The sequence below is a fragment of the Aythya marila genome (assembly GCF_965140915.1).
Source record: "Aythya marila genome assembly, chromosome: Z".
Lineage (NCBI taxonomy): Eukaryota > Metazoa > Chordata > Aves > Anseriformes > Anatidae > Aythya > Aythya marila.
Window position 1 is genome coordinate 29,534,609 of NC_139080.1, and position 21,978 is coordinate 29,556,586.

Sequence of the window (21,978 nt, forward strand, 5' to 3'; positions counted from 1 at the left end):
CCCACCTCGCTACAGCCTCCCTTGAGGTACCTAAAAAGAGCGATAAGGTCGCCCCTGAGCCTCCTCTTCTCCAGGCTGAACAAGCCCAGCTCCCTCAGCCGCTCCTCGTAGGACTTGTTCTCCAGGCCCCTCACCAGCTTCGTCGCCCTTCTCTGCACCCGCTCAAGCACCTCGATGTCCTTCTTGTAGCGAGGGGCCCAAAACTGAACACAGTACTCGAGGTGCGGCCTCACCAGAGCTGAGTACAGGGGGACGATCACCTCCCTAGCCCTGCTGGTCACGCTGTTCCTAATACAAGCCAGGATGCCGTTGGCCTTCTTGGCCACCTGAGCACACTGCTGGCTCATATTCAGCCGACTGTCCACCATCACTCCCAGGTCCTTCTCTGCCTGGCAGCTTTCCAACCATTCCTCTCCCAGCCTGTAGCTCTGCTTGGGGTTATTGCGCCCCAGGTGCAGGACCCGGCACTTGGCCTTGTTAAACTTCATGCAGTTGACCTCAGCCCATCGGTCCAGCCTATCCAGATCCTCCTGCAGAGCTTTCCTACCCTCAAGCAGATCGACACACGCACCTAACTTGGTGTCATCTGCGAACTTACTGAGGGTGCACTCGATGCCCTCGTCCAGATCATCGATGAAGATATTAAAGAGGACCGGCCCCAGCACCGAGCCCTGGGGGACGCCACTAGTGACTGGCCTCCAACTGGACTTGGCTCCATTCACCACGACTCTTTGGGCCCGGCTATCCAGCCAGTTTCTAACCCAACGAAGCGTGCGCCAGTCCAAGCCAAGAGCAGCCAGTTTCTTGAGGAGAATGCTGTGGGAGACGGTGTCAAAAGCCTTGCTGAAGTCAAGGTAGACCACATCCACAGCCTTTCCCTCATCCACCCAGCGCGTCACTCTGTCATAGAAGGAGATCAGGTTCGTCAGGCATGACCTGCCTTTCATAAAGCCATGCTGACTGGGCCTGATCGCCTGCTTCCCCTTCAAGTGCTGCATGATGACTCTCAGGAGGATCTGCTCCATGAGCTTTCCTGGCACTGAGGTCAAACTGACAGGCCTGTAGTTTCCTGGGTCAGCCCTCCGGCCCTTCTTGTAGATGGGCGTCACGTTTGCTAGCCGCCAGTCGATTGGGACCTCCCCCGATAGCCAGGACTGTTGATAAATGATGGACAGCGGCTTGGCCAGCTCCTCTGCCAGTTCCCTCAGTACCCTTGGGTGGATCCCATCTGGCCCCATCGACTTGTGCACATCTAAGTGCCGTAGTAGGTCACCAACCAGTTCTTCATGGATAATGAGGGCCACATCCTGCTCCCCATCCCCTTCCACCAGCTCAGGGTACTGAGTATCCAGAGAACAACCGGTATTGCCGCTAAAGACTGAGGCAAAGAAGGCATTGAGCACCTCCGCCTTTTCCTCATCTCTTGTAACTAAGTTTCCCCCCGCATCCAGTAAAGGATGGAGATTCTCCTTAGTCCTCCTTTTTGTGTTGATGTATTTATAGAAACGTTTTTTGTTATCTTTAACGGCAGTAGCCAGATTGAGCTCCAGATGAGCTTTGGCCTTCCTAATTTTGTCCCTGCACAGCCTCGCTACTTCTTTAAAGTCCTCCTTAGTGGCCTGCCCACTTTTCCAAAGCTTATAAACCCTCTTTTTCCTCCTAAGATCAAGCCACAATTCTCTGTTGAGCCAGGCCGGTCTTCTTCCCCGCCAGCTCGTCTTTGGGCACGTGGGAACAGACCGTTCCTGCGCCATTAAGACTTCCCTCTTGAAGAGCGCCCAGCCTTCCTGGACCCCTCTGCCCTTCAGAACCGCCTCCCAAGGGACTCCACCAACCAGTGTCCTGAGCAGCTCAAAGTCAGCCCTCCGAAAGTCCAATACAGCGGTTTTACTGGTCCCCTTCCTGGCCTCGCCAAGAATAGTGAACTCCACCATTGCGTGGTCACTCTGCCCTAGACAGCTCCCGACGATCACGTCCTCCACCAGTCCTTCTCTGTTTGTGAAGAGAAGGTCTAGCGGGGCACCTCCCCTGGTAGGCTCACTAACCAGCTGCGTCAGGAAGCTATCTTCCACGCTCTCCAGAAACCTCCTAGACTGCTTTCTCAGGGCTGTGTTGTGCTTCCAGGATATGTCAGGGAAGTTGAAGTCCCCCACGAGTACAAGAGCTGATGATTTTGCAACCTCTGTCAGCTGCCTGTAGAATTCCTCATCCGTCTCCTCATCCTGGTTCGGCGGTCTATAGCAGACCCCGACCAGGACACTAGCCTTGTTGTCCCTGCCGATCCTAACCCAAAGGGACTCGACCTTGTCATTCCCAACCTCGAGTTCTACAGCCTCGAAAGACTCTCTAATATAGAGAGCCACACCACCACCCCTTCTATGCTGCCTGTCCCTTCTATAGAGCTTATAGCCAGGCATTGCAGCACTCCAGTCATGAGACTGGTCCCACCACGTCTCCGTGATGGCAACCAAGTCGTAGCCTGCCTGCCGCACGATGGCTTCCAGCTCCTCCTGTTTGTTACCCATGCTGCGTGCATTGGTGTAGATGCACTTCAGCTGGGCCATTGCCTTATCCTCCGGCCTTGCCATTGTTCCCCCTGGCACAGCCCCAACAATGCTAGCCTCAGCCCCATCCCCCTTCCTACCTAGTTTAAAGCCCTCTCAATGAGCCCTGCCAGTTCCTGGCCCAGGATCCTTTTTCCCCTAAAAGATAGGGACCCGTCTGCGGCCATCAGGCCAGGTGCTGAGTAAAGTGCCCCATGATCAAAAAACCCAAGATTTCTGCGTTGGCACCAGCCCCGGAGCCATGTGTTTAACAGGTGGGCTTTCCGTGTCCTCTCTGAACTCCTCCCTGCCACCATAGGGATGGACGAAAACACCACCTGCACTCCCGCTCCATCCACTAACCGACCCAGCCCCCTAAAGTCCCTTTTGATAGCCTTGAGGCTTCTCTCTTCGATGTTATCACTGCCCGCCTGGACTATCAAAAGGGGGTAATAGTCAGAGGGGCGTACCAGGTTAGGAAGCTTCCTGGCAACGTCCCTGACCCTGGCCCCAGGGAGACAGCAGACTTCCCTACGGGTAGGGTCCGGCCGACAAATAAATACAATATATTACAATATTAACAATAAAAATTACAATTATAACCAAAAGGAAATACAAAAATACACAGATATTTAAAAAAATAAAATAAAATAAGAGAAGAGAATAGCAATGGAATGAGAGGTAGCACCTTTGAGTTCCACTCCCACTGGGAAAATATTGTTTGAATCTGACTTAAGTGAACACACAGAGCATATGTATGTATGTGCATGAGAGCATAAACTGTTGTGTTTATTTTTTTTAATCAACTGACTTGCAAGAGGCACAACTTGAGGGAAAAAAAAAAAAAAAAAAAAAAAGAATTATTGTTAAAACTTCCCAATACACTATGTATGGTATGACTCCAGACAAACTCTGTAGAGAAAAACTGTGCCCCTTTAACAGTGCTGTACTCAACTGCAAAACAAAGCTGATCAATTCCATCAGTATTGTTGCAATACTGTTTTGCTGATATCACCTGTCTGCAATGCAGAACTACCATATACCAGTGAGCCACCCAAAAAACTGCAAAGCAGGATTAGGAAATCATTACCTGGATGAATCACTTTTGGAAATAAGTAATTTGCACTCAACTTTTGTAACATTTGCACTAAACTAGAAGGGAAACAACATATCTCCCTATCAAAGAACAGACAACTAAGATAATACCTTAGGAAAATAATTCTGGAACTTGTAACACTTCTTTCCCCACAACAATTTTCTTGTAATGCTGTTGAACCTTCACAGCACTTTTGTGCATTTCTTCACATTAAAAATACATACTTAGCATTTTTTTCAATACATTCCTGAAGTATTTTCCCCCCTAATTTTAATTAAAAGATGCTCAGATGAGATATTTTCTCCTATCTCCATATCCTTAGTGTTTCAGAAAAGATAAGACAGGAGCTTTGTTATCTGTAACCATGGGCACTTGAAGAACATTACCAAAAAGATTTTTGAAGCAAGGCAGCATAGTATTATATCCCTTGTTCACACAGTATCTTCTGATTTCTTGCTGCTGTGTTTATTGGGCTATGCTTGGTCTTGTGCGTAAACACTGTCTAATACTTCCTTGTGCACACTTTATACTCACTTCTGTCTGCCTGGCTGTACCAGCAGTGAGCAAAGAGAGGAATAGAGAGGCAGCACCCATCCAGGTTCCAGGAGAAGGGAAGATATTTTCCCTCCTCTAACGACTTATACACAGGGAAGCTAGCTCCATCTGGCAGAGTACTAAGAGTAAGCGGACAGACTCAGTGTATACTCAGTGTATACAGTGTACACTGGTGTATACTGCCCTAACTCCAATGAATTATCACAACCTACCCCTAGGAAAGCCTGCCACCAGCTGCATGGGAGCATGCAAGAGGTTACTTCCTACCTCCAGCACAGGCCAGGTGTCACTCAGCACCATTACACATCAGTGTCATTGCATCTCATGATCCAGCAGGAGACATCTGTTCAGCAAAAAAGCATGCAGTAAAGGCTTTGTCCAATGTTAAATCACAATACCATGTGAGAATCTCTTTCTAGATCTTTATGGATAGCTCAAGTTATTTCACTCCTGCTTTTCAGGAAAATCTCACTACCCCTTCAAGAGACTGAAATACACAAGCAGAAGAAAAGAAAAACAAATGCCAACTTGTTGAATAGTGATAATATTTAAGAACAGGTGGCAAATGTTAACATGGAAAGAACTGAAGAAATGGGCTTTTGAAGTATGCAAGCAGGAATGTAAGTGACTTGCAGTTGCATTCAGTATGTTTTTGTTCCCCAGATTAAGTCCATTGTTCAAGGATAACTAAAGCGTACTTTTTAAAACTGCATTTTCCCTGAGTTTCTGAGCAGTACAAACAAGCAATTTTCTCTTTTTCCTTGTGTTAAAAACAAGATACTGTTTAATGTTGTTTCTCCTAAAAGATAATGTGAGAACTTTATCCTAGTTGTCAGTTTAACTAGGCAGAAATAACAAGTATACAGCCCACATAACGTATGTATTCTAAGAAGCTTTGTACTCAGCTAATTAGTTTAACTATTGCTTTCATGGTTCATTTAAAAGTTTCATGCTTCATTAAATACCAATACATTTTACCACCTCAAAAAACTTTTCAGTAAAAATACAATTGTCTTTTCAAGTGATAATCTTGTTAACTGATAGATACATTTCAAGCACATCTATCAGACACTATCAAAGTTTGAATTTCTACACTAGCAGTATCTCTAAGCATTATGAAAATCTCATTCTACAACACACAACAGAGAAGCAGGTGTTTTTTTTGGTTTGTTTGTTTGTTTTTTGTTATTGAACAAAGAACTTGAAAGAAAAATAAAATGTTTTGATGGATGGTATTTTAATCATTAAAAAAGTTACCACACTAAATCTGTGGTTGTTCCACCTTCATGACAATCAGCTCAAACACACCTTGGATTCAGTAGCTGTGACTGTTTTGTCTAAAGTCCGTAAGTTCAGAAACTCAGAAAGGCATGTCCATAAGGAAGCATAAAGACAAGTGAAACGAAGAGATGCAAAGACAGAGGACAATAGCCAAGTGTAACTCATAAAAAGAGACTTCTGTGGTTAACTGAATATTCTCTACTATAAAGGTGCACCTACTTATATGCAATTTGCATTTTCTCAATTCAAAATTTAAGATTATCTCTGAGCAGTTTAGAAAAACATTTTGTAGGCTGAGAATTTACTCAAGAGTCCACCTGCATAATTACCGTGACTTCTCTGGAAATTTGTACAACTGTTTTCACAGCCAGTCCTGTTCTAAGAAATATATGGCCAGTAAGGTATACTGCAATAATAAAATGACAGTGATTCTTTTTAAAAATCTTATTTAAACTTACTTTTAGAAGAGGTCATTATCACCATTCTTCATGTTATAGCCTATTTAGATTTCTTAAAAGCTGATATGTTATTACATCATGACCCAAACAAACCCTTATACTTGTCTTTCCACTCTTATCCCTTCAAGGCAATGAGAGGCAAAGCCTGGGAAAATTATACAAACAGCCACAAATATTTAAAATCTCTATTGTCACTACATGCTTCCACTCTTCTCAGAGCTTCAGACATTTTTCTTTCAATTTTATTCTTTCATTAGCCCAAAGCGTGCTAATTAATTGGAATTTCCCAGGTCTTTTGTTATTGTGACCAAAAAGAAAAGATGAAAAAAAAGCTCATTCCTTCTAGTTAAAGTGAGTCCATCTATCTTCCACAAAGCCAGCGTAATAAGAGGGAGGATTAAGGCCACTTAAATTGCTCAGGTCCTGCAAAGACAACTCCAGCTCCTGCCCTTTGCCGTCATCCTTGCCAAATCTGATTTATGGAGAATGACATCTTAACCACAGCTATTACTTTGTGAAGAGGAGACTGCTGTGTTTGCAGGGTTGGCATCCCGAGCTGGCTACTGAGTCAGGTCTGATGCAAAGACTCAGGAAACCATACTGGCATACCAATGCACCGGTGTGTCTTTGTGCCTGCAAACAAATCTGAGGGGTGGAAAGAAGTGTTCATGGACACAGGCATATACAAGGCAAGTGTACAGGTGCTTTGCTCTGAGTTGAAGCAGCTTTGTTAAAAGGTAGAAAACCACACAAATATCCTGATGGACAGTGAAATCTTTTTAACAAGCTGGTGATCCCAGCTGTGCATCTTTCTTCCATACTTCTACAAAATCAAGTGATACTTATCTTAATGTTAGCTTGATGGAGGGAATGGGCTATATAGGTAAGAACAAAATGCTCAAAACCAATTACATGATTTTTGAGGATTTAATCCTGTTGACTTTCAGTGAAGTTAAATTCCCAAGTACAGAAGTCATTTTTACAAGTAAAACCTAGCTATAAAAGCTGCTTAGGTCATTTTTCAAACTTCTGTCATACACAGATATTCAGCTGCACTTCTTCATATGATTTATTGTGTGTTTCTTTAGTATTAGGGTGTGTTTTTCTGCTGTTATTTTCATTGAATAAAGGATTAGGATTCCACGATGTTAATGTGATTAGTATATAAATTAGCACATCTTACAGGCAGAAATAGCTGTATTTCACTATTACTAGAATCCACATTCTATTTTACTGTTTGTTAAATTTCATTAAAAAGAAAAGGAAAAAAAAAAAAGAAAAAAGAAAAAAAAAGTCTGCTTTAAAGTACTTGTGATGTGCACTGCAAACTAAAGACATAAAACAAAGCCAGTTCCACTTCCAAAAGACTGCACAAGACTAACCCATCCCAACAGAGAATTAAAAAACTTATCATCAAAGAAAAGACAATAATCAGAAAAACAGTTATAGCATTTTTTTCTCTGACACCACTAGCTCTTCTCATTAACACAGTATTAAAGAACTAAATCTGCACAGGCTGGCTGGATGAAGAAATAGTAAGTATTTGCAGCCTGGGGTTGGCAGAGTATTCAATGCCTACATGTGAACTGCCGAATGTCCACCCAGCCATTCTATCCTTTCCCCTCCTTAAGAGCACAGGGGAAGAAAGCAAGATGGTAAAGCTCCTGGGCCAAGACAACAACAGTTTATAAGGAAAGCAAAAGCTGTGCTCAGAAGCAAAGCAAAATAAGGGATTTATTTAATACTTCCCATCAGCAGGCAGATGTTCAGCCTCTTCCTGGGAAGCAGAGCCTCAGTACACATTGCAGTCATTAAGGAAGACAAATGCCATCATGACGAACGTTCCTGCATCCTCCCGTTTTCTCAGCTTTTATTGCAAGCATGACACCATATGACATGGAATATCCCTTTGGTCAGTTTGGATCAGCTCTCCTGGAAATATTCCCTCCCAGCCTACCCCCAGCCTACTGGACTTTTTTCATGGGGCAGTGGGTAGGAGAGGCAACCTTGACACTGTGCAAGAACTGCTCAGCAAGAGCCAAAACACCGATGTGTTATCAACACTGTCTAGCCACAAATGTAAAACACACCACTACATGGGCTGCTGTGAGGAAACTTAACTCCATCCTGGCCAGACCCAGTACATTAGATATGGAAAAAGAAAAAAAAAAAGTTTTCTCTTGGTGATTTTATTTTAAAATGTATGAGGAAATGGAACATTAAATGTTGGATAGGTGTTAAAAATCAATTTTCCAGTCAAATAACATAGCTGTAGTATTTCACAAGGCTTTTCACATTGTATTTTAAGGAAAAAAAGTAACTAGTTACTTAATTAAGGATGCTGTATTGGTATCAGGCAACAGAAAGAACTAGAATCATAGAATGGCTTGGGTTGGAAGGGACTCTAAAGATCACCTAGTTCCAACCCTCCTGCTATGGGCAGGGATGCCACCCACTAGATCAGGTTGCCCAGGACTTCATCCAATATGGTATTGAACACCTCCAGGGATGGGGCATCCATAGACTGTCTGAATAACATGTCCCAGTGCCTCACCACCCTCCGAGTGAAGAATCTCCAACTAACCTCTAATCTAAATCTACCCTCTTTTAGCTTAAAACTGTTTTCCCCTTGTCTTATCAGATAATTTTCTGACTGAGCAAAAAGTTGTTCTCCATCTTTTTTTTAAGCCCTCTTTAAGTATTACTAAACTGCAATAAGGCCAGTCCAGAGTCTTATCTTCTTCAGGTTGAATAGTCCCAAGCTGGAATACTTTCCTTTTCTCTCTGAATAATACTTTAAAATTAATTATTAAATATTTCTGCTTTTAAAACATTGATACATAATGTGGGTTGGATTTTTTTGTTTGTTTGTTTTGCATTTTTGCATTTTTAACCAGCGAGGGCTTTTTGGAATGGATAGTTCTCCCTGACAAACCCAAGCAAAGCAGAATCCTGAAGGTTCAGTCAACACTGCCAACTGAGTTAAGGGTTGCAGGCAATCCTTTTCCCTCATGCACACCCTTTCCATAAATTATTTGGACTAAACCACCACAACTCCTTCCCCTGTTTTTTTTTTTTCAAGTGGGTATTTCTTGGATGTATGGGAGAATTTATTTGCCCAAGATACCCTGACACAGTAGCACCATTTTGCAGCAAGCCAAACGTGGCGTGGGATGTAAAGGTGTGAAGTAACTTGCTCCTTCCCCAGGACTAAGAAGGACCTCAAATACAACCTGTCTTCTGGGTTGCTCCAATAGCACTTCAGCTCCCCATCACAGATATGGGGATAGACTGTAAGGTCTATCCCATACAATTTTCAAAGAGGGGCAAAAGTTAGGACATGAGGCAAGCAGTCCAGAACAATAACTATCTTACAGGAATGTAGATATTCACAGACAAGTGTAAGCCAGCAAGCAAATTTCACATAAAACTTACAGCAACTCTCAAAGACCCTATCATTAGATCTGTTTTTGTTCCATCGATGTATCAAAGCACTAGGTATATATGCTGATTAGATACCCTTTATTTTAGAAGATCTTCTTAACTGTCCTCAGGATCAAAAAAACAACTGATACTACCCCATCTAATATGCAAGACAACTCCTTCTTAGTCTCCTAGATAAACAGACAGAAAGCATATATCTTTTCTGTCTTTCTATCCTGTCTCTCATATCCTGTGCCTTCCAGCTTCAAATACCTGAACAACTGTTGGGGACATTCTGAAGATGTCAGCTAAGACAAGGTGCTTAGACACTTTTACAATTTTTCTTGACAAAAATTAGGTGCTGAAATCTGGAAATCCTCAGCATTTTGTGCAATGCCAAATATCTTTTGAAAGAAACCCACAGGCATTAGACTGTAAACTTTTGCTTCTAAGTACAATCAGTTACCTGCTTGATGGTGCCTTTGATAGAATCACAGAATCACGAAATGGACAAGGTTGGAAGGGACCTCCAAAGATGATCTGGTCCAACCCCCTGCCAAGCAAGATCACCTAGAACACATTGCACAGGATGGCATCCCAGGAGGGTTCTGAATATCTCCACAAAAGGAGATTCCACAACCTCTCTGGGCAACCTGTTCCAGCGTTCTGTTACCCACACAGTACAGAAGTGCCCTCTCCTATTCAGCTGGAACTTCCTGTGTTTCAGTTTGTGCCCATTGCCTCTTGTCCTGTCACTGGGCACTACTGAAGAGACAATGGCTCCATCCTCTCAACACCCTTCCCTCAGATATTTATACACATTGATGAGGTCCTCCCAAGCTAAACAGGCCCAGCTCTCTCAGCCTGTCTTCATATGAAAGTTTCTTCAGTCCTCTTATCATCTTAGTAGCCCTCCTCTGGACTCAAATCAGTAGTTCTATGTCCATCTTGTAATGGGGAGCCCAGAACTGGACACAATACTCCATGACATCTAGTCCAAACTCTAGTCCAAAATAAGCGCCAGACAGTTTCAGCTCTACTCTTTGCCTTATGATGATGAGACTAATGTTTTCATCAAATTATTTGTGAAAAAAAATTATTATTATTATTATTTTTATATTCTCATTACACAACCAGAGTTGCAACAGAATCCTAGCCTCACGTAACAAATAAATGCTACAGCAATGATTTGTTTCCCTCTAAGTATTATACCTGTGTACCAACCAGGAATAGAATATACTACACATATATATCTAAGAATTCATGGGAAGCTAAACCATGGTGCTTTTTATCACAGATAACCATGTTTCACATACATGGGGCAAAATACAGTTACCCATGTGTCTTTAGCTCTGCCAGTTTTAAAATTAATTGACAAATCATAAGCAGGCAACTGTAAAACCTGAAGTCTTCGTGGCCACGTTTTGATCTTCTCTGTGGTTTCTACTCTTCTAGCCCTGTTATGGTCATCACAAAATGCTCAAAAGAATTGCCTCCATGTTTAAAACCATAAATATTTCTAAAGTTATCAGTAGGCTAAAATAGTAGAACACTACATAATCTTTGAGATACTAGTTTAAAAAAGTACAAGTTGCTCAGCCAAATCAATGAACAGTCCAACAGCTGGACCATGTCCTGCAAAATATACCCACCAGGACAGGGTATCTCACATCAGGAAATGCATGTACAATCTTACAGGCCTGGATCACAGCTAGAAAAACCCATATATTTTATTAACCTAAATCTAATCTTAGATTAAATCTTAGAATCTAAAGATCTAAAATCTAAAGATCTAAATCTCAGATTAAACAAAATCTAAGTCATATAAATTTGAATAGCCACACCAAGTTTTCTATTTTAAAGAAACAATAAGAGGAGCTTTATCAGAAACATCTGTTAGGATTGTAACTTAGTCCCTGGTTTCTTGCTTGCAACTCTTCAAAAAATTTTTCTTTTTCCATGATTTTTTTTTTTTTTAAAGAAAGAAATAGTAGTCTATTTACTTGCTGTGTAGTTGCAAGGGAAAAAAAAAAGAAAAAAAAAAAGAAAAAAAAATTAGTATCATTATTTTCTACTCTAGTTATAATAAAACCCTTGAAAAGGACTCCAGCATCTAATTTCAAAGACTCATTTTAGTGATATTAGGATAAGAAACTATTCAAATTGTTCAGTTTGACCTTTAACAAACTTATAGGTTAGTATAAGGTGGAGAAATCAATGACAAAAGCAACCAGCTGGAAAGAATCTGCTCATGACTGTTCTTATTTTGCAGAACTTTTCTCTCTCTCTCTCTTTTTTTTTTTCCTTTTCTTTTTTTTTTTTTTTTTTTTAAATACAGTCTATGTGGACCAGTTCTTTCTGTTTCAACATTGTCACCACAAATTTTCTTAGCCTTCTCAGAAACCAAGGAATTCAGATTCTTTTTCAGACTAGAAAACCCCAAAACAGATATAAGAAAAAATGCAGAATTAAAGATTAAGAGTTTTTGAGTTTTTTGTTGTTGTTTTCTTTTGTTTTCAGTGAATCAATGTCCTAATACTTTACGTATCGTATTTTTTGACCTTATAAAATTAGGCTAATGCTGCAACACTCCAGAGAGTATTTTAATCAAGGATCCTCACATGCATGATCTGATCACAAGATCACTTTGAGACCATTGTGCAAACACTTCCTGAACTCCAAACAGAGTCTGCCATGACCACTGCCCTGGGGAACCTGTTCCAGTGCCTAGCTACCCTCTTAGTGAAGAACCTTTTCCTAACATCCAGCCTGAACCTTCCCTGTGGAAACTTCATGCCACTTGTTCAGGTCCTATTGCTGGTCACCACAGAGAAGAGATCACCACCTGCCCCCCGTTCCCTTGTGAGGAAGCTGTAGGCCTCCATGAGCCCTCCTCTCAGTCTCCTCTTCTCTAGACTGAACAATCCAAGTGATTTCAGATGCTCCTCTTATGTATGCTTATTATGTATGGTTATGTATATCTTATAGTGTATCAGTAGATCCTTAACCATCTTTATAGCCCTCCTTTAGACACACTCTAATAGCTTTATGTCCTTCTTATACTGTGTTGGCCAAAACTGCACACAGTACTTCAGGTGAGGCCACACCAGTGCAAAGCAGAGTGGGACAATCCCTTCCCTCGACTGGCTAGCAATGCCATGCTTGATAGACCCTAGGATACAATTGGCCCTCCTCACTGCCAGGGCACACAGTTGACTCACATTCAACTTGCCATTGACCATAATCCCCAAATCCCTTTCTGCAGGGCTGCTCCCCAGCCTCTCATCACCCAGTAGGTATGCATCCAGAGTTACTCTATCCCAGGTGCAGAATCTGGCACTTGCTCTTGTTAAATTTCATACTATTGCTGATTGCCCAGCTCTCTAATTTGTCCAGATCTCTCTGCAAGACCTCACCAACCTTAACAGAGTCAACAACTTCTCCCAATTTAGTGTCATCCACAAACTTACTCTGTTCACCCAAGTTGTTTAAAAAACATTAAAGAGAACTGGCCCTAAAATGGAGCCCTGAGGAACCCCAAAAGTCAAAGAGTAAAATTATATAATTAGGTAATATTTTCATAGTGCTTTAATGTATGAAAATAATTTTACTTCTTTTTTTTTAATATTTTTACTCAAGTTGCTAATACTCCTCAGTATTAGAAGAACGAAATCTTGCATATCTCCAGTGCAGATATGCAAGAATCCAACTCAAGGCAACCACTGGAGACATGTAAGAAGGTCCATTGTTTCATGCCTACAATAACAGGCAACTTGCTCTGTCCAGTACCCTATATACAGCAGTTCTTGGCAGCACTTGAGCACAAACTTGTTTCATGCCTACACTGCTCTTGTTCCTTACTTCTAATTCTGTACATGTAAAATGAGATTTCCAAAAGTGTTGACAAAGTTTCACTTCCACTTCACTCAGACCTCAGGAACAGTCTAAGTGATGCCAGTGCTGAAAGTTTTTGAGAAGCCCATCAAATAAATGTGTGAGCGGCTACAATAAATTCGAGCTCATTATCATGTGTTTTAAGACTTCATTTTCCTGAGTGCTTTTTGTAAACACAAGAAAAAATAGAAATTCAGATACTTTCTAGGTGCTTTACACCCCCTACCTCTGTAAGAGTACGAACTGCCCAATGTGTTATAACACTGAATTTGTTCTGCAGGGTATGTTGTGCTTTATGATATTTAAAAGGAATAAACAAAGTGCAAGGTCTTTTTCTTGTCAGGTGGAGGTTCTGGCCTAAGTTTTATTGCCTTTTGGCTTCCACAAAGAAATTGTCACCCTTTTTAATTTATTTTTTTTCTTTCAATGAAAGATACAGACACTTTGGAGTGCAGCTAGCTGGGTCTGCATATTTTGCTTCCAGTGGTCTGCCTTGCCCATGCCCTTTAGCGTATGAGGCAATGAGATTATCAAAATACCTCAGAGGAGAAAAGATATGATGCAACATGCAGTACCAGACTAACACATCTATGCTGTTCTCAGTGTCAAACAAAAGAAAAACAAACAGTCCAGCAAGTGCTGGATTTGCAGGCCCAGCAGTGTTTGGTCTAGACAAAGCCAGAACATGGTGAAGTACAGGAAAGTATAGAAAATATAATTTTCTTTATTAAAAAGGTACAATAGAAAACAAATTAATAAATAGAAAATAAAGTATGATAGGAAGTAAAATACAGTGAAAATAGATGAATCTTCCTAGAGTGAGCTGCAAACTTTGAGGAATAATCCTTCTTGCCAACAATAGCAAAACATTACACTGTATCCGTATATACAATCATACAAATTAATTATATAATTAGGTAATACTTCCATTGTGCTTTTACCTCAGGAGGTACAGATATGCAAAACTGCTCAAGTAACCTAAATGACATTTACACAGATTTGGTCCTTGGTGTTCCCCTTGGCTGGAAGCAGTGCAATTAGCAGGATAATCCCTTTGTCCAACTGGCAGAATTATTTTGTGGTTAAGCAGACGCATGGCACGTACACTTTGTCCTCCCTCTTCCTCCCACATGTACCCCTTCACACACTACCAGCTCTGACACCCAAATGAATTTTTATCAGTATCAGTCTTATACAGAAGTAAAAGATGAAGGAATAAAAGACACTGAATGGAAAAAAAAAAAATCATTGTCTTCTTGTACAAGAATAAACTTTCATTTATTCAGATTTCCTACACTGTAGCTATAACTGTACTGTATCTGTCTTTCTGCAGCTATATGTAAAGTATGTATTTTTAACAGGAGAACAATGCTGCTTTTAGTGATGAAGAGCTCCTGTGACAGCACTCACACTCTAAAGAAACTGGAAACTGAAGCAGAATTTGAACAGTGCTTTGAAAAGTCCCATAAACAAAGGTAGCAATGATGGGGAAATAACCAGAGCACAAGAATAGGAGAAGATAGACTAGAAGGAAGAAAGCAATCACTGAGAGATCAAAAGCAAAAGTTACACTTACCACCATCCTCCATCTCATTTGATTTCACTGCATCTTTTAAAGAACCACTTCCCCAGTGGAACGTCTGACTTACTCTGTCAGCTGTGGGAAACAACGAGCAGTAACCTGTGTCTCTACAGAATCACCATGACTGCCACAGGCTAATATAGAGGTGCTACTACTCATTCTTGCTCAGAATTTACACATACAACCACAAGCCTAATGCAAAGGATCATGGTGTCAAAATTTGAATAAGACTCAGTAACATCTGCAAAATGTTAATTAATACTCATAGCACAGGTTCATCTCAAACAAAAAGAGACATGCTGAAGACATAGGTAACTGAGAGGTATGGCGACAGGCACAGTATGGACATTAAAAACACTTCTGTAATTTGCAGTCCTACATCCATAGATGGTAGACTGCATCCATTGGTGCAGTAACACGAGCAGATTTTGAGAGATACAGTATTAGCAATGACTCAGAATATCTTGAAGAGGAATTGTTACTGAGAAAACAGCTAAAATGGTAATGGTAATTTGGTAATTACCATGGTATTACAGCTAAAATGGTAATTTTCCACAAAAGCCAACAGGCATGAACACAACACAGATATGTTATTTCATGTGAATTTTTCTAATACAAGGGGGAAACTCTGGCATGTGATGAATATATCATCACAAACACACAGCAGGAATCTGTGGCTGCTAATTTTCTGGACACAATTTGGAAAATTGTGGAAAAAATGGAAAAGGCTACCATTTTATTTACTTATACTTTGGAATAAAGTAGGATCGCATCTTGCATTTTGAATATATTGCTTTTGTTATGTCCACATACATTTATGATGGGTGTAAATATTGCTAGGTAAATAAATAATAAGCAGTAAATTGTAAACAGTAAGAAAATTTATTGGAAGAGTGGATGAAAAAGGTTGTTAGGAAAATCAAACACTAAATCAGTGCATTAGGAGAGCAATTAACTTACCTTAATGAAGTGACTTGAACTACAGATTGTACACTTTGCATTTAGGTATGGATGACTGAAAATACCAGTGCTGAGGTTTTTTCTTTTGATAGTTCAAAAAAAATTAAAAAATGTTTGCATTTCAACACCTTCAACACCTTATTATTTCAACACCTTCAACACCTTATTATTTCAATTTTTAACAGTCTGTTTTTCCTGTTCTAAAATAATCTAGGTTTCTCTAAAAAATTGAGAGAAGTCATGAAGAACTTCCTGTACATTCTTTTTCTTCTATCTTTCAAAGTTACTATTGTTCTTTAGTAAGTGACTTATCTTTGGCTGTTCATACACAGACACAATTAACTTTCATTCAACATTATTTTTACCACATTAATTTCAACAAAATCTCTCCTGTGATGAATACCGTATTATGAAATTTAACTGGGATGAATGAAATACATTAGTCTAAAACTCTAAAACCTATTTTTTTTCCTACACTTTCAACACTTTTCAGAAATACACAATACAGACATATTTTCCTAGAGTCTACAGAAGTCTAGTGTTTTCTAATAAAATTTGCAAAGGCTAAAACACAAACTGTTCTAACAAACTTTCATCCTTCACCCTTTGACAGAAGACATTTCCATCTAGTGGAAATGTCTTTCCAGCCTCACAGACCTACCACCTCTCAATAGAAGAGGTTAATCAAAAATCTCTCCATATAAAAGAAGAATTTAATGCTGGAGTCAGGGATTATTCATGCAATATTTTCTGTTAACAATGTACAACCCTGCACTTGAATGACTACTGGGAGACAGAGATATGTAGAAAGATTCGCAGCTCATACTTTCAGATCTTTCTCAGCCAGCACTGGGGCTGATTTACTTGCAAGGTCTTGTACAGAGTCACCTGTGCAAAATAGTCTGGGTTTTCTCCTCAGCACCTGTTATCCATGACCTCAACAATCTTCTGCAGAATGCACACAAAGGAATGTTTTTGTTTGTTTGTTTGTTTGTTTCTTCTGGGAGGAAGACTTGTGCATTTTGCTTTGGATTTGAATGCTGAGAATATTTCAGCCATATGACTTCCCCAAAAAATGATTAATTTTTGCGTTTACAAATGCCAGTGCACAACAACTGGAAAATCCACTAGTCTTAAGAGTTCTTTCTCAATTTACAGAATATTTAGATCTAAAGCTATAAAAATGCCTTCAGTATTTGTGCAAGTTCATAAATCTAATCTGAATGTAAACTTACAACCAACACAATTGCACAGATGCTTACTAAACTTGAATCAAGAGCTGTGTTTAGAAGGGAAACACACCCATATTCAACCTACACTTAAAAATTTCATTCCTGATTGCTCTACATATACTGACATTTTCATCTTCTTTGGTCCACACTATGATCCCCGACTCCCATTAGCACTTAATTTTACAAAGAGATTTCCACAGTGTAGTATTTAGTATGTCAAATGGGACTAGTATCTGTCACTACAAGATAATAATTGTCTGTCAGGGAAAAAAAAAAATAAAAAGAAGACCTATTTAAACTTATTTTTCATATTAGGCTCATCAATGAAGATTTTTTGTTTGTTTCATAAATGAAAGAGAAAATTCTTGCAAGCCCTAGGTTTCAGTTTCTCCATCTCACAAAACTACGACTTACTGTAATTGCTCTTTACATGAGCCAATCTTCTATCTACTTGACATAACTGGCAGGGGTTGAGCTGCAGGAAGGTAACAGGGGTGCAGAGGAGATACAAAAGAACAGGGCATTCTGAGGTAAAGAATGAAGTTCCAAGGCACACACTGCACAAACATGCTGATTTTTCGAATGGCTTAGTGGAAGAACAGACATGGAGGGAAAGGACACAGAATTGTGGTGCTAGGGTCACCAGAACTTCTCCACCATCCCAGCTCATTAGGAACAGTGACCCTTGTTTACCTTCATTCTGTGAGCTGTGTGAGACAGATGAAAAGTTCTCCAGCTGTTAACCAGGCCCGTGAACTGTCTTATCTAATATGTTTTTCAAATATTTCCCAAGGCAAAGTCAAATCTGTTCCACTTTTCAAACCAGCAATAAATTTAACATCCCACTGAGAAATCAACTCTACTTAATTTCTGCACAGGACTTGCCATGTGGCCAATGAAAGTTTCATAGCCTTCTGCAGCTTCCATATTTAGCAAAAACAAAACAAAATAAAAACTGTTTTTCTTTTGTAAGAAAGGAATTCAAAACAGCCATACGAAAAAATGTAAAGAATTAATGGTGTTGGTCCTACATGGGATTCCAGTCAAAGTTAGCAGTTTGACTATTACTTACACAAAGCCGTTTTATGAAAAAATGCTCCCCATCCAAGTAAACAGAAATAAAGACTGACCAAAAATTGACAGTTTCACTGGGCTGTGAATACTATCCAGCGTTTGTATGACCACAGATGAATAAACAGCTATGAATATTAGTATTTGTGTAAAAGTAATTTTCTTATTTCTCTTCCCTCTCCTCAGGAGTCAGACAAGAAGTGTGCACAGGTTATCAAAGGTCATTTTCCATATGGCCTTGAGGTCCCAAAATGAACAGTGTTTCTTTTAAGCTACAGAATATATTTTAAATATTCTCCCCTTATTGGAAAGTCCACTCATTTTACAGCCAAATGTTAAAACAAATATATAAGCAATCCTCTTTTATTGCCAAAAGAAACAAGAAACAGTGTGGACTGCGCTGAAAGATTCATTTCACTAATTAATTGACACCAGTGCCTGGTCAGCAGTTAAACAAACAAGCAAGCGAACAAACAAACAAACGAAAAATTATTCTGAGAGTGCTGATTGAACAGAACAACTATAGTTTGGTTAGCTGGAACTTGAAAGCCAACTGCAGATTTAGTAACAGATGTTCAAACAGTAGTATATAATAAATGTAAGGTCAACCTAGATCAAACATGCTGCTACTGAACTCTTGATTTATCCTTTTAAATAAGCCACTGAAAATATATGAGTAGGACAGAATAAGGATATTAAAGTGTATGTTATACAATTAAGCTATATTTAGTTGCCAAAGTAAACTTCATGTTGATAATGTTAGCAAAGATGATGACTGTCTGTCATATTAGAATGGTATTCAAATAGAACATGTATTATTAATTCAGGCAAATATGAAAATGTATTCTGTTTCTGTTCAGTAAGGTTCTATTCTCTTTCTATATTTAAGTAAACATGCTACTCAGAAGTTTCCTTTTTTTTTTTTTTAACCTTTCAAAATACTTGGTTTTAGATGCTTCCAAGCCATTCATAGTAAAATTCCTGGATACCCCAAGGCATCTCTTTAGTCTTGGAATTAGACAGAGACAAAATGTGTTCCTATATTGTAAAGATTTTTTTGTGTTTGTAAAAGACAGGATATAACAGGAGCCAAAAGCACAGTTTAGGCTTATACTCCTCATTCAAGTAAAGAAAAGAAGCATAATAAAGAGAAGAACAATACATGTGAAATAAAGAAAACAATAAAATAAGAGAAATAAAGAGAAACGTTCATAATAACCCCAAGAAGCAAACAGAGAACCTTTCCATCTCTCCATTTCCAAGTCAGTCAGTACTGAATACCACTTGAATGGAGGAACCTATATGATTTCATTATGATTTCATTACTGCTCATATGAGACCCTCACTCTTGGTGCTTACAACAAATGCAAACTGAATGTTAATAATGTTAATAAAAACTAATCAGTTTGAATGGAATCCTTTTTTGTAAATGACATGACAACAAGTCTCCCACCCCGCAGCTCCTGAAAGCGCAGCAAAGTGGTGGCAGTGCTGCCACAATTGGTGTGCACCCATGCCAAGGGCTGACTCAGGTAGGAGGGGCAGGGCCATGCTCACCCTAGGGGAAGTGAGACCCTTCTTCTCCCTGGGTGCTCCTGGGCTTCCGCAGGGATAAGCATTTGGGTAGACTATAGGGTGCAGCAGGGTGCCAGGATGGAGCTGTGGAGAAACATCAGGTGGATGGACAGCCACATCTCAGGGGAGATAGAGACAAAGGCTTTGCAAAGGACCGGAGCACGCTGGGCAGGGTGTGTCGCCCCACCCAAGCCTCTGCACTGGTTGCAAGCAAGGAGTCCATATGAGACTTTGTGGGAGTTAAGCATGAATATTTTGATTCTTCCTCTTCTCTTTTCTCCCTTTTCTACTCTCACTTTTCTCATTATAATAAGTTAACTCTAGTTGTTGCTCTGATTTTTAAAATGGCTTATTTGGAAAACTTTAAAAAAAAGTCTTGGCATATCCACTGTATAATGCCCAACCAGCATTCTCCGTCACTGACATTAAGAGTTGTTATCCATTAACCACCAGAAGTACTGAATCAGATATTGCATTGAGGTGATGGTCCTTGATGGTACAATTCAGAAGAGCTATAACACTTACGGACAACCGACTCAGAAAATTATATCTGCTAAATTTAATCATTTTCATTGTGATTGTTATTTTGAACTACAAAAAAAAAAAAAAAAAAAAAAAGCAAAGAATTTTTGGGAAAAAAATGAATTTAAAGCTAATCGTTTCCAACTTGCAAGCTTGACAGGGTCTCTTTGCCACACTGGAAGCTTTAATCTACTGTTAAATATTTCTGGGAGGAAATCTTAATGCCATGTATGCCAACTGTGCTCATCTAGATTCTGTATAGGATTTTTCCCTCATTCAAGGCAGGAATCACCCCAAGCTTTTCTAAAAGCAGAAAAGGAGCAGTTGTTTCTCCTGCAGATGAAACAACACTGGTTCCATGAGACTGCAGTGAAAGAGCATTATGCCACTGTGAGCTGTGTTGGAGACCCCTAGTACAGTTTCATGACTGGGGGACAAATTTCACTTTGGTGAAGGTCATTGTCCTAAACGTGAAATACAGATTGTGTAACAATGGTCAAGCCCTTCCAATGCCTTTTTTTAAAGAAAAAAGAGGCAGACACTACAAGAGGTGGAAATGAAAAGCGCATGTACTTATAAAGTACAGCATCCATCCATCATTATTTACATATCCTTTCTTCTTCATATTTATCTCCAATAAAATCCTTATTGTTAAGGCTTTATTTGATTCAAAAATTAATAGTAATAAGGCAACATCAGTCCAATCAGCCTTTCCTGAACATCAAGAAAAGAAAATAACATTTTCCCCTATTGATCTGCCATCCGAGAACAGTGAAGCTCTGAAAATAATGCTGACCATAAAGACAGGAGTCACATCAATGTGAAAAGTAATCCCTTTGTTGCAGAACAAACATGAAGTTCTGAATTGGGCAAAAACACCACCAATTACAATAGGGATTTTGCTGGAGCAAGATTTGGTATCCTTTTAGAGATCTAAATTCATGTGGTTTGGGGGTACATTTCTAAGGAGAAAGTTCAGGAAGGAAAGCTTGGTGCACACAGCTACCATGGGCCAGTCAGGACACCAGCACTGGGTGACTCTCTAGCAGAAAATCACCCACTGTGAGTGCCAATAGGAGATGCATGCCCTGGGATATCTGTCTCCCAGGACACTGGCCACCCACCGTTTGAACACCTGGAGGACTATCTGTCATGCCAAAATGCTTTAATAAAATCACAAAATCAATGAATGTCTCAGGTTGAAAGAGATCTTAGGGACCATCTAGTTCCAATCCCCCTGCCATGGTCAGGGATGCAACCCACTAGACCAGGTTGCTCAAAGCCCCATTCAGCCTGGCCTTGAACACCTTCAGGAATGGGGCATCCAATTCTCTGGGCAACCTGATCCCTTTTAATGGATTTTACAATGATAATGTTTTGCAGTAAGTGTTTTTGGTTTTGTTTTATAATAACAATAACTAGGGCAGGCATGTCTCTTCTCCTGACCTCTCAGCTCAGTGTCACCCTCAGACAAAATGTCAGAGTCATGGTTAAATTGACAAACCTCAAGAGATGCCTTTGCTCTTTAAAGCATAACAATGCACTGTAGACAGAATCTCTACTCATTATAATTTGAAACCTCTTATATGGGAAGACAACAGTTAGCAGATCTATACCAAACAGATATAGAAGTCACTTACCAGTATCAATATTAGATATACCTGTACATTTTTTCACAACAAATATTTGCTATTGTCAAGAAAGCCAAAGCTACATTAACTGACTGATGGTATGCTCTTCTTACATGCACCAACCCTCTTCTACTTTCAGTTGCCCATGAACAGCC

General features: G+C 40.0%; 1 protein-coding gene across 6 annotated transcripts in view; it reads right to left on the reverse strand.

Moving 5' to 3' along the window:
- GLIS3 (GLIS family zinc finger 3) overlaps positions 1-21,978 on the reverse strand; it is a 181,666-nt gene that overhangs the window by 144,167 nt on the left and 15,521 nt on the right. The window contains exon 1 of one of the 6 annotated variants that reach the window (XM_082783466.1): positions 4,462-4,508. The exons of the other annotated variants lie outside the window; for them this stretch is intronic. The gene's annotated coding sequence lies outside the window, so the exon portion shown is untranslated. Of the gene's footprint in view, positions 1-4,461; positions 4,509-21,978 lie in introns of those variants that run through there. 6 annotated transcript variants of the gene reach the window in all.